The sequence below is a fragment of the Moschus berezovskii genome, chromosome 19 (assembly GCF_049115385.1).
Source record: "Moschus berezovskii isolate FMDL1 chromosome 19, NW_MosBer_1.0, whole genome shotgun sequence".
In the NCBI taxonomy this organism is placed as follows: domain Eukaryota; kingdom Metazoa; phylum Chordata; class Mammalia; order Artiodactyla; family Moschidae; genus Moschus; species Moschus berezovskii.
Genome location: NC_142478.1, coordinates 45,122,432 through 45,134,705, shown reverse-complemented (window position 1 = coordinate 45,134,705; position 12,274 = coordinate 45,122,432). Strand labels below are relative to the sequence as shown.

At 37.7% G+C, this 12,274-nt stretch overlaps 1 protein-coding gene across 3 annotated transcripts in view; it reads left to right on the top strand.

Annotated features, from left to right (window-relative positions):
- The window catches only part of GRIA2 (glutamate ionotropic receptor AMPA type subunit 2), a 186,313-nt gene that overhangs the window by 71,059 nt on the left and 102,980 nt on the right, over positions 1–12,274 (top strand). The gene's annotated exons all lie outside the window — the stretch shown is intronic.

The following is a 12,274-nucleotide window of genomic DNA, read 5'->3' as shown; positions in this document are numbered from 1 at the left end:
TATAACTTTAATTTTGGTCCATTTTGAAATCAGAACATTTTCTTTGATTCCTTTAGGAATTATTTAATTTTTCTACTCCCTAGCTTGTTGCTTCCCCAACATAATACACTAGGGGCCTGACAACTATCTAGAAACTCTGAAAAAGGTCAGGAAACAAATTGAGTATTTCAGAATTCAGCAGAGAATTTTTGTTTCTGCTTTATGTTTCCACCATTTGCATTTAATTTAGCCACCTCAAAATGGCCAATCTGCCATTTATTCTGTGACTTAAGTACAAAACTACGCATGTTCTTCAGAACAAGACACCCATTCATTTAGGTATCTTTGAAATGAAGGCTTTAACTGAATTCATGTGTGCCTATTTTCAGTAATCACATACAGGTGAAATAACTTCTGCTGCAAAGTACAAGATATATACAAAAATTAATATTTGCCTTGCAATTAGCTGCTCATTTCTATTTTCAGCATTGTTGTTCATAGAAACCCAATAGTTACTGCAATGCTAATTTAGACTGAGCTCTCCTGCTCTCTTCCAGAATGCCCCTCTTCAGCAATTCTTTTGTTATCCACTTGCTTTCATCCCTCTGAGCAGTTTTACTTCATCTTCCAGTCTTTACTAGGGGACAATTATTTCTTAGCTAATTATTTTTTCCTTTGCTTTGGTGCACCTATGGTGTTATGTGACTAGGGTATGAATAATTATAGAACTGTATTGTTAATGACTAAATATTGATGTTAGGTAACTTCCATTATATCTCCCCCAATATTTTTTCATTCTTTATGGACCACACAGTAAATTAAGTGGAAAGTTGAAACAATTATTCATACAAAATAGAGGCTTTTAAAAAAAGGCATTATACTATGGGAACAGAATAATTATGGGCTGTATAAAAGAGTTTAATTATGTAGATTGATCAAATATATCAGATAATTATTCAACTTCACACTCAATTTTCATTACTTGGAAACCAGATAAATGGTATGCTTTTCAGTGTATTATTATTTTAAAAATATAATAGAAATAGAAACTACAGAGAAATGATTTCTCCAAGTAGAATGGTCCACAAGTGAGGTGGGTAAAAGTTTTTACACGAAAACGGTTTTTACACATAAAAGAATCCAAGAGAATCAAACAAGCTAACAGAACTGTTTAAAGGTTCAAAAACCTAGATATATAGGTATCATTTTAAAGTCAATAGCTTTCCTAGGTGCTGGTATATTTAAGATAGAAACTCTAAAGAACAAACTTCGGATAATGCTCATAAACCTACACAGTAATTATGAATAAACCTAATAAGAGGTGTGTAAGGTATGAATAAAAGGATAAAACTTTACAGAAAATCAAACATATCTGAGTTAATAGAGCTTGACTTTAAAATTAATATTGTAAATGTCTATTTCTGCCAGTTAATTTGTGTTTCAATCCAAGCCTAACCTAAATTTGAGGGAACAAATATGTTAATCAATAGGTCAGAAAGCTTTGCACAGTAATTGTTATTTCCAAAAAGGTGTAGTAATTAAACACATGTGTTCATCTTCAGAAATAGATCCCAGCATTAGAGAAGCTTAGCATATGATAAAGGTAACACTTAAAATTAAGAGAAATCAATAACTAAATTAAGTGGTTTGGAAAATTGAATATCTCTGTGGAAACAAAATTGGAGTTCTTCTTTGAATAAAAACCAAATATTCATATTAGAAGAATTTATTATAAAAGGACAACTATAAGATCAAACATAAAATATATTCTGAAAATCTTAGTATGGAAAATCCTTATTAAAAGAGACAAGAAATCTAGAAGTTATCAAGCAAAAGATTGAGAATTTGATCACAAGTGTTATAATAAATGAAGCGAAAAATAAAAGAAAAAGGAATAAAAATTTAAATCTAACATAGAGGATTACATCAAAATTTAAATGGTAACCTAATAGCAAAAATGTGCAAAATATAAGAATTGTTAAGAAAGGAAAAAGTAAAACTAGATGCACTTTCTTATAAGTAATGATGGAAAACCAGATTTTTCTGTTTACCAGTAGGAAGTGCCGAAGAAGGCAATGGCACCCCACTCCAGTACTCTTGCCTGGAAAATCCCATGGAGTCCATGGGGTCGGGAAGAGTCAGACACAACTGAGCGACTTCACTTTCACTTTTCACTTTCACGCATTGGAGAAGGAAATGGCAACCCACTCCAGTGTTCTTGCCTGGAGAATCCCGGGGACGGGGGAGCCTGGTGGGCTTCCATCTATGGGGTCACACAGAGTTGGACACCACTGAAGTGACTTAGCAGCAGTAGGAAGTGCAGTGGCTGACAGAACAAGCTCTGGGGGACTTCCCTCGTGATCCAGTGGCTAAGACTCTACACTCCCAATGCAGAGGGTCCAAGTTCAATTGCTGGTCAGGGAACTAGATGCTCCATGCTTCAGCTAAGAGTTTGCATACAGCAATGATGATCAAAGGTCTTGCATGCTGCTACTAAGACCTGGTACAGCCAAATTAATAAATTAATTAATAATTTAAAAAGGAACAACTCTGTGGTCAGGCCACCTGGGATTTACACCTCTATCATTTTCTGGAGGTGTTCTCGTAGTATTTTCAAGTTTTTCATCAATAAAATATGGCTATCTTAGGATATTTTGAATTTTAAAATAGTTGGGGAAAAAACTTAAGAATAATGCTTTCTACCACAAGGGTACAAAATATAACTTGTTATTATTAAAGCAAAGATGAAATTCTATTTTACACATTCCATTAGTCATTAGTAAAAGTTAAAAGGTGAAACATATTCACTCTTAGTGAAAAACACCAAAAAGAACATTTAAAAGGAATTGATCTTATCTTTATGGGAGTGTAGATTAGTATTTGGGTGACAATTTGAGAGCAAGGATAATATTAGCCAGTAATAGGTTCAAGTAAGTATTTCCACTTTTAAACATCCGTCCTGAATCCCAGGGACGGGGGAGACTGGTGGGCTGCTGTCTGTGGGGTCGCGCAGAGTCAGACATGACTGAAGCGACTTAGCAGCAGCAGCAGCCTGCAGAAATATTAGCACAAGTGAACAAAGATACATACACTGAAATATTTGCTGCAGCCTTGTTTGCAGTAGTAAAAATTCTTGACAAGCTAAATATCCCTGTTAGGGAATGTTAATAAAATGATGTTTTATTCAAGCCAGGGAATACTAAACAGTGGTTTGAAAGAATGAACTAAGTCTCTACCAGCATGGCAATTTCTCTGTTAAATGTCAAAGCAGGTCATGGCACAATTGTCCTGTGATCTCATTGATCAAAAACTTAACTCAAACTGAAACAAACGAAATCAGCTCTTATTGGGACTAGAAATGTGGATGTGTATATGCCAAATGTTTGCTAGAAGGGCTGACTTCTGGGGAACGTAGAGAGTAAAGGGAAATTATAGCCTTTTAATGAATGAAAGTAAAAGTGAGAGTGTCATTCTGTTGTGTCTTTGTGACCCCATGGACTGAATATACTGTTCAAATTTTTTGACTTTGTGCTTGCTAGTTTTGAGTTGCACACATTTTGTGTATGTTATTAAGATAAACTGTCATTTAAACTTGTGTTTCCTTATTGATTTTCAATCTGGATAATGTGTCCATTGGCATAAGTGGGGTGTTAGCGTCCCACTAATATTGTTACTGTTGATTTCTCCTTTTATGACTGTTAGCCTTTGCCTGAGGTATTTAACTGTTTGCATGTTGGGTGCACATATATTTATAATTGCTATATCTTCTTCTTGGATTGATCCTTTGATTATTGTGTAGTGTCCTTCCTTGTCTCTTGGAGTATAAATGGACAAATTGGGAGTTTGGGATTCACATATACACACTGCTATATTTAAAATAGATAACCAACAAGGACCTATTGTATAGCACAGGGAACTTGGCTTAATACTCTGTAATAAGCTATAAGGGGAAAGAATTTTTTTAAAAAATAGATGCATGGATATATGTAACTTTGCTGTACACCTGAAACCAACACAGTATTTTTAATCAAATGTGCTTAAATATAAAATAAAAATTTAAAAAGTAGATAAATGGGAGGACCAGACATCAGTAAGTTACTAATCCTTTCTCTAGGGAATCTTCATCTCTCTCTATCCCTGCTCCTGATATTGACAGGGAAGCAGGCACACCCTTGGCATGCCTCAGAGCCAGGTGCCATGCTTGCTCACCAGATGCTAGGTCCTAATTTTATCAGGACCAACGCACTAAGCATGAGCACGTCCACTGTGCTGACTTTAATCACTTCAGGTACTTAGCAATGGGACATCCAGAGCTCTTCCTAGTACATCTGCAAAATTGCTTATTATATGTTGTTCAAAAAATGTTTCCTCTTTTAATGAACTTATATGGGTTAACACATATGTGCAACACATATTACAGAGAGAAACCCTCTCACTTACCAACAAGTAAGCTGAAAAAGAAGCTCGTGAAAGCCTCAGGAATTCTGAGCCATTCTAAGGCAAGAGGGTTATCAGATCCAATATAAGAGCATCCAAATGATAAGGCCATAAATAAAAAGCTCAGTCATATTTCTTGCCTGACACTTAAAAGATTCCTGTAAGTAGAAATCTTCTCATTTTTCAATTTTTTTTTTCAATTTTTAAAAAATTTTCCAATTTTTGAGGTGTTTTAATTCAATTATTTTTCAATCATGTTTTTAAACATAGGTTTTGATCACAAAAGTTAACGTGTTTATATATACTGAAATAGCATCAAATCTGTATTTGGTGAAAAAAATAAGAAAAGTCTTTCATTTGAATCAGAATGAGGTAAGATGGTAGAATTTTTTCAAGCAACATGATCAAGAGTGCCTATGGAGCCAAGGATATCCATGGTACACTGAAGGTACAGATAAACAGCAAGTAGTAAAGGGAAAGTAAAAAGGAAATAGTATGAAGTGGTAAGGAGAAAAATATAAAAAGAAGAGAAAAAGACTAATGAAACATGCAGAAAATAGAATTTAACTTGAGAAAATGTATTTGCATCACACACACTCATTTTTCACGAGTAAAGTTGTGATGAATAATAAATACACAATACCTGACATGTTTTATTGGCATATAGTTAATTAACAATGTTGTGTTAGTTTCAGGTGTGTGGAAGTGTTAGTCACTCAGTTGTGTCCAACTCTGCGACTGCATGGACTGTAGCCCACCAGGCTCCTCTGTCCACGGACTTCTCCAGGCAATAATATTGGAGTGGGTTGCCAGGCCCTTCTCCAGGCAATCTTCCCAACCCAGGGATTGAACCTGAGTCTCCCGTATTTGCAGGCAGATTCTTTACTGTCTGAGCCACCAGCGAAGTTCAGTTTCAGGTGTACAGAAAGCTGATTCAGTTATACATATATTTGTATCTATTATTTTTTCAAATTATTTTTCCATACAGGTTATTACAGAGTATTAAGCAGAATGTGTATGTCAACCCCAAACTCCCAATCTGTTTGTCTGAATAACATAAATAAAATGTGTATAATTCAAAAGTAGCAAAAATAAACTCAGACTTTGAAGCTGACCACCTGAGCCCAAGTCTGAGCTCTGGGGGACCTCAGAGGGCACAGAGACCTTTGAAAGCTGCCTTTTATCAGAAGCATACAGATGGCTGGTGTCACTATTGGACTTGGAAGCCAGGCTTCCAGACGCTGCAGCTGGCATGCTTTACCCACACACTCAAGTCCCATCAGAGAACACAATGCCCAGAACTTAGCCAGAACCTAAGTCAGGCAAGAATCTGCAGAGGGTAGAGCTTTGTGTATTTATGGGGAGGAAATACATGTCCAGGAATGAAGAATAGGACTGTCTTTTGTGAAACAGCATCTTCTATAAACAGAGGTAATTCTCTTTCATTTACATGTCCAGAACCCATCATTAAAATTCACTTGAGAGTTATTGCCTATTACTGCCAGGTCTGCTGTTGCTCTCCCCAGATGATGAATGAAGCCAGAATAAATATTATAGATTTTTTCAAGCTGCACATAATATGGGCAATGGCAATAAACTTACGACATTTCACCTCACTCAGCAAGTGTAGCACGAAGGTCAGGAAGGATAAACGTTTGTTAGAGGGAAAGAAAAATGTATTATTACAACTTCATTGTTCTCTGCTCCAGAATGATGATGCTGAATCCTATTCAGTATTTGTATGAAAAATGGGATAAAAATGTATGCATAGGAGAAGTGATTTCTCATAGTAACGATTTGTGGCAGAGCTATAGGGAAAATCATCAGCAAGGCAATTTATAGAAAATGTCGTTGTGGTGTGTGTGTATTATTCTTCACATTGTCTTTGAATCATTGAGTGTTTCAGGCACTCCCTGTAAACTGAGTGTCCCTGCCAGGAACTGTGCTGGCTTCTGGGAGACAGCAGTGGACAAGCAAAGGCTGGCTTTTAAAGAGATGAGCCTTTTAGAAGAGATGTTGAACTGTCAGCTTCTGAGAGTAAAATCCTTCTGTCACTTGATGGGAAAAGAAGGTGCCCCAGTATGTACGTAAACTTTTAAATAAGGCCATCAATGGAAAGTAAATAGTTTTACTCCATTTCATTATGAGAAAAGGGTATTGATTTATCTACATTTTCCAAGAAAGAAAGACAATTCAATTTTTCACATTCTCCCAAATTTTTATATAGAAACCAAATGTTCCAAAACCTTTATATTTCAACAGTTGCACTTTTTAAGGAATAAATGTTGCTTATAATAAGTTTTCAGGTTTGAACAATTCCACTGAATTATATAAGACGTTTGAGATTGTGAGAATCCCTGAAGATACTTTCGAGTGCAAAATGTGTTATTGGGGATGGGAGGTTGGACTTGGAGGGTGGGGGCCGGAGGCGGGTCATGGGCCGGGGGGAGGAAGGGTAGACGACCGGCGGAAACCCTCAGACTCAGAGAAGCATCGAGAACCGGAAGGAGACCATGGCAGGAAGCCCCTAGAGCCAGAAAGTTACAAAACTCATTCAATAAATCAGAGTTTGGAGTCCGAGAAACTGAATACTTACTGAAAGTATCTGAAATATCCAGGGGGAGAAATGTGATACAGATTACTCAGAGGACCACCCTGTGAGTCCAGAGCACCCAAGTGCTTACCTCATGGCCTGCTGACACCGCTGCCCCCTCCCTCTTCCCTGAATAAGCTTTCTTTTGTTCTCTCTTGTAACCAGTCTAATGTGGTAGATACAAAGGATTTGGCAATTGGAGTGAGAGAAAAAAATCCAGAAGCCAAGGTACAAGGAAAGAAATATTTCTACCTACTCAGTGGGAACGCATGATATCCAAGAGGTCTATGAAGAAAAGCCCCAGAGAAGCTAATTTGTACTACCCTAATCTAAACAAAGTATTGGAGTTTCAGCTTCAGCATCAGTCCTTCCAATGAACACCCAGGATTGATCTCCTTTAGAATGGACTGGTTGGATCTCCTTGCAGTCCAAGGGACTCTCGAGTCAGTTGCAAAGAGTTGGACACACCTTAGCGACTGAACTGAATTGAACTGAATCTAAACAAACTTTGGTATGAAAATATAATGGGCCATGTTAATGTTCTAAATTAACAGAGCACAGTAGACTGGGATGAATTTGAGGTCAGCTTTGTTAACTTTTTTGAGCCACAAACCACTTTAGTGGTCTGGTGAAACCACGGACTCTACATATTTTTTCAGGTTGGTAACTTCACCTCAGTTGGTTCAACTTCTCCACATATAAAATATATTTTGAAAATTTAATTAAATTTCAAAATATTCCAAAGATTGTCTTCTCAGATTCATAATTGTGGGTTTTTTCCTGGTATGAGAAATGATAGACTAAATTTCTTGCACTCTTATAGTTGAAGAAAATATTGTTATGCTTTCAGAAATACCCCAGTATTAACAAAAATGAAATTTCATTATAAAAATCTTTGTTATACAATTAGTTGGGTTAATGTATTCATTCAACAAATATTTGGTAATGTAATTGTGAAAATTCCTGAACTGGGTTTTGCAAAGGATACAATTCATTACGGTTGGATTTGTTGTCATTAACACATTTATGTAGTGATTTATATTCTCCCGAGGACTTCTTGCCATATTTCTAATTTAATCTCTCAAGATTTCCTATAAGGAAGGCAGGATAAGAATCAGCATCCTCATTCAGTAGATTAGGAACCTCAGGCGCGGGCTCAATGATGCTTTTGCTAGGTGGCCAGGAATGGATGGAAATGAGCTTCTTACACTGTTCTCACACTGACCCCTTCTCTCAAGGAGGTCACAGATCCTCCCTCCCCCAACCACCACCACACACACACATGCCCACACACTCAAACACACTGTGTTTCAGGCCACAAGGGAGGTGAAAGCAGAGTGCTGATGGGGATCAGATTCAGGGAAAACCATATTCAGTTGACGGTAAGAAAGACACTTTTCATGGAAGAACTGCTATTTTATTACATGACATTTATCAAGTGCCCAATGTGTGCCAAATATGGGCTGGACTGTGCTTGGAAATAAATAACACTTCCTTCTCTGCTTTCAATTAGCTCTCAGTTCAAGGGCAAAGGTAGAAATTTATAACTCAGGCTGAGACACAGAAATGCAAACTGTATTAGAATGACATGTGAGAGGCATGTGACTCAGACCACACCGAGTGGGCAGCACCTGAGCTCTGGAATGTTGTCTATTCTCTAAGCACTGGGGAGATAATGATGAATTTTAAGCAAGGGGATTATATCTGCCATGAGAGAAAAGAGATTTATTATAAAAGGAGCTCTTTGGGAGGTTATTGCAGTGATCTAGCCAATAAATGTTAAAGGATTGTATTAAGGCAGTGTTGGCAGAGCTGGAGAGTACAGATTTGAGATGTCAGATGGACATTATTTGGTGATTGTTTCATTCTGGGGATAAAGGAAGGAGAAAAGTCTAGTATGATTATCACATTCTGAAAAAATAGGGTAGATTTTTTTAAACATATGAATACTTGTCCTATGGATTTGGTGAATTTTATGCTAAAGGAAAGGAATGAGTAAAATCCTGGTGCATGATTAATAAATAGTTAATATCAACATTGGTAAGAATATGGAAAACAAGAAGGCAGGTCATGAGAGACTTATTGGGCCTTACTAGTTGCCAGCACTGTTTCAGCTTGTCTTTTCTTTCATAAGACCCCATTCTAAATTAAATAGGTGAGTAGCATGATTATCTTCCTTTCCAGTTGGCTGAGCTGAGACATAGAGAAATATGTAACTTGCCCAAGCGAGTCAAACTAGGTAATAGCAAAGCAAGATTCAATCCCTGGTTATTCTCACTTGTAGCTTACAATTGCTCCATCTAAGGTCAAAGCCCAAGATCCCTGGATACAGAATAACTTTTCTGTGATGTTAACACTTGAGATCAATGTTACAGGATTTTAAACAGTGTAAAATAATGATATTTTATGCATTTCTTTCCATTGTTTCTCTTTTTGTTTTGAGACAACTCATATTTGAGGTCTTGAAAGAATTCAATATTATAACTAAAAATCATACTTGCAAAGAAATAAATCTAAAAATGTATGTGTGCTCAGTTCAGTTCAGTTCAGTCTCTCAGTCGTGTCCGACTCTCCACGACCCCATGAATCACAGCACGCCAGGCCTCCCTATCCATCACCAACTCCCAGAGTTCACTCAAACTCATGTCCACAGAGTCGGTGATGCCATCCAGCCATCTCATTCTTGGTTGTCCCCTTCTCCTCCCGCCCCCAACCTTTCCCAGCATCTATTTTCAACCCAATGGACTATAACTCAGCAGGCTTCTCTGTTCATGGGATTTTCCAGACAGGAATACTGGAGTGGGGTGTCATTTCCTACTCCAGAGAATCTTCTGGACTCAGGGATTGAACTGTGTCTCTAGCATCTCTAGCACTGGAAGGCAGATTCCTTTACCACTGTGCTGTAAAAATACAAAATTTAAAAGTTAGTCATATGCTGTGTTTGTATTATATACACAGTGTTATAGTATATTTGCTACATAATAATATACAGTATGTATTTTCTCAGTAAATAGGTAAAGAGAGACCATTGTTATAATGGTTCAGGTTTGGGAAACATTTGCACAAGAAAATGGAATTTGGCCTTGTTAAAAGAGATGATACCATTAAGAGATAGAATGTAAAAGAAAGAACAGTTGGAAGACTGATCCCTGGAGAATGTCAATTATGTGGTGTTCTCTAATAAGGCTCACATGCCAAGAATATGATTTGGAGGACGATGAGAGAGGACATGGGAAAGAACCAAGGAAAAATAGAACTAAGGTGCAAGAAATACAAAGTGTAACACACAAGCTTCATATAAGTAGGGATCTTATCTATCATGCTCAAAACTATCTTCCCATATCTAAACAGTAATCTCAGAAGTTCTTAAATATGGTTAATGGAACAAGTGTAGTGGAATAAAACAGAATTGGTTATAGATGACATGAGCAGGACAAGAAGAGTAGTGAATTAATTATTCTGAAATATCAAAAATCAATGATTGCAAGAGTTATGATACCATTAGCAGAAAGAAAAAAAAATCAGTGCAAAGATGTGATTTGTAGGCTAATGTTTTCAAGGTTTTCTTTCCTTTTTTTTTCTAATGGAATTAGTTTGAGTGGTATAGAATAAGAAGTTCTCCAGTGGATGATAGATTGGAATTGAGCTGTCATCTCCAGCCAGGAATATACCATAAGAGGTTGAGATCAAGATAGTTTGAAATCCAGTTGAACTAACAGGAAGGCTGTAACAAATAGCTCCATTGACAAAAAGCATGCACACTTGCTTACTTCCTAAACACAAAGGAGGAAGTAGATTGAAACCATAGGGAACTATGGATAGTTTTCTGACACTGCCCAGTGCTTGCCCCAGCCTGAGCCTAATGCCCACTGAGCCCCACTCACCCCACACAAGGGCAAGGGCTGCCATAGCTGAGGTGAGTGCTACTTCACGAGTGCTAGGTCATGAGAGGTGGAGATGGCTAAGACTTGGAGTCGCATCTGAATGGGGTGAAGGCAGCCCCAACCACGTACGGTGACAGCAGGTCAGGAGTAATCTGAGACTCTGACTGGGGTTGCAACCGCCACAGCCCATGCTTTGACCCACACCAAGTGTCCACACCAGCTCCTCTTGGTCCAGCACTGCTGGGCAGAGGGGAGAGTACACACTTAGTGGGACTGGAACCAGCTCAGACCAAACTTTAGGGTTTCTGCTGCAACAACTGGGGACCTGCCTCTCCTCCCACTAAGGTGTGGTGGCCCCTGAGCAGTGGAGAAGTCCCAGCTCACACCTGGTTCTGGCTCTAGCCCCTCTTTCTCCAGCCCCACCTCCTACCAATGTGATAACTGCCAGGACACCCTGGAGAAATGTGACTTATGCTCATGTCAGACCTAGCTGTCCCCCAAAGTCACTGGGCACATGTAGGCTGCGTAGGGATGCTTCCACACAAGAACATCCTTCAAGACCAGGGTAGATAACTGTTTCATCTACCTATCACTTTTCCCTAGAGACGGAGAAAGTTAAGCAGAATGAGAAGACAGGGAAGTTTGTTTCAATTAAAAGAGCAGGAGAAAACCTCTGAAAAACAACCAATGAAATAAATAAATAATTGTCATATAAAGAGTTCTTAGTAATAAGAATATTAACTTGATTAGGGAAAGTAATAAACAGTGAGAATTGTTAAGGGCTTAGAAAGAAAGTGTGTATAAAATAAACAGAACTAAAGAATACAATAACTGAAATGAAAAATACGCTGAAAGGAATTGACAGCAGACTAGATGACACAGTAAGAATGCATAGGTGATCTGGAAGGAAGAATAAAAGAAGTCACCCAAAAAGAAAAAATAAATCAGAACAGTTTAAGGGACCTCTGAGAGAACATTAAGCATTATTTATAGTCTAAAGTTCTCAGGGGAAAGAGATTGAAAATGTACTTGAGGATATTACGGCTGAAATGCCCCAAACCAGAAGGAAACTGATATTCAGGTATAGGAAGCACAAAGCATCCCAAACTAGATGAACCCAAACACTAAGACACAGAATTATTAAAATGGCAGAAGTTAAAGAGACTATTCTAAAAGCAGCAAGAGAAAAAGTCATATATGAAGGAAACCCCATAAGGTTATCAGCTAATTTTTTCTGCAAAGACTCTACAGGCTAGAAGGGATTGGCATGCTCTAGTTAAAGTGCTAAAAGAGAAAAAAACTACAACCTAGGATACTCTACTCAGCAAGATTATCGTTTAGAATTGAATGAGAGACAAAGAAGTTTCAAACAAGCAAAAAT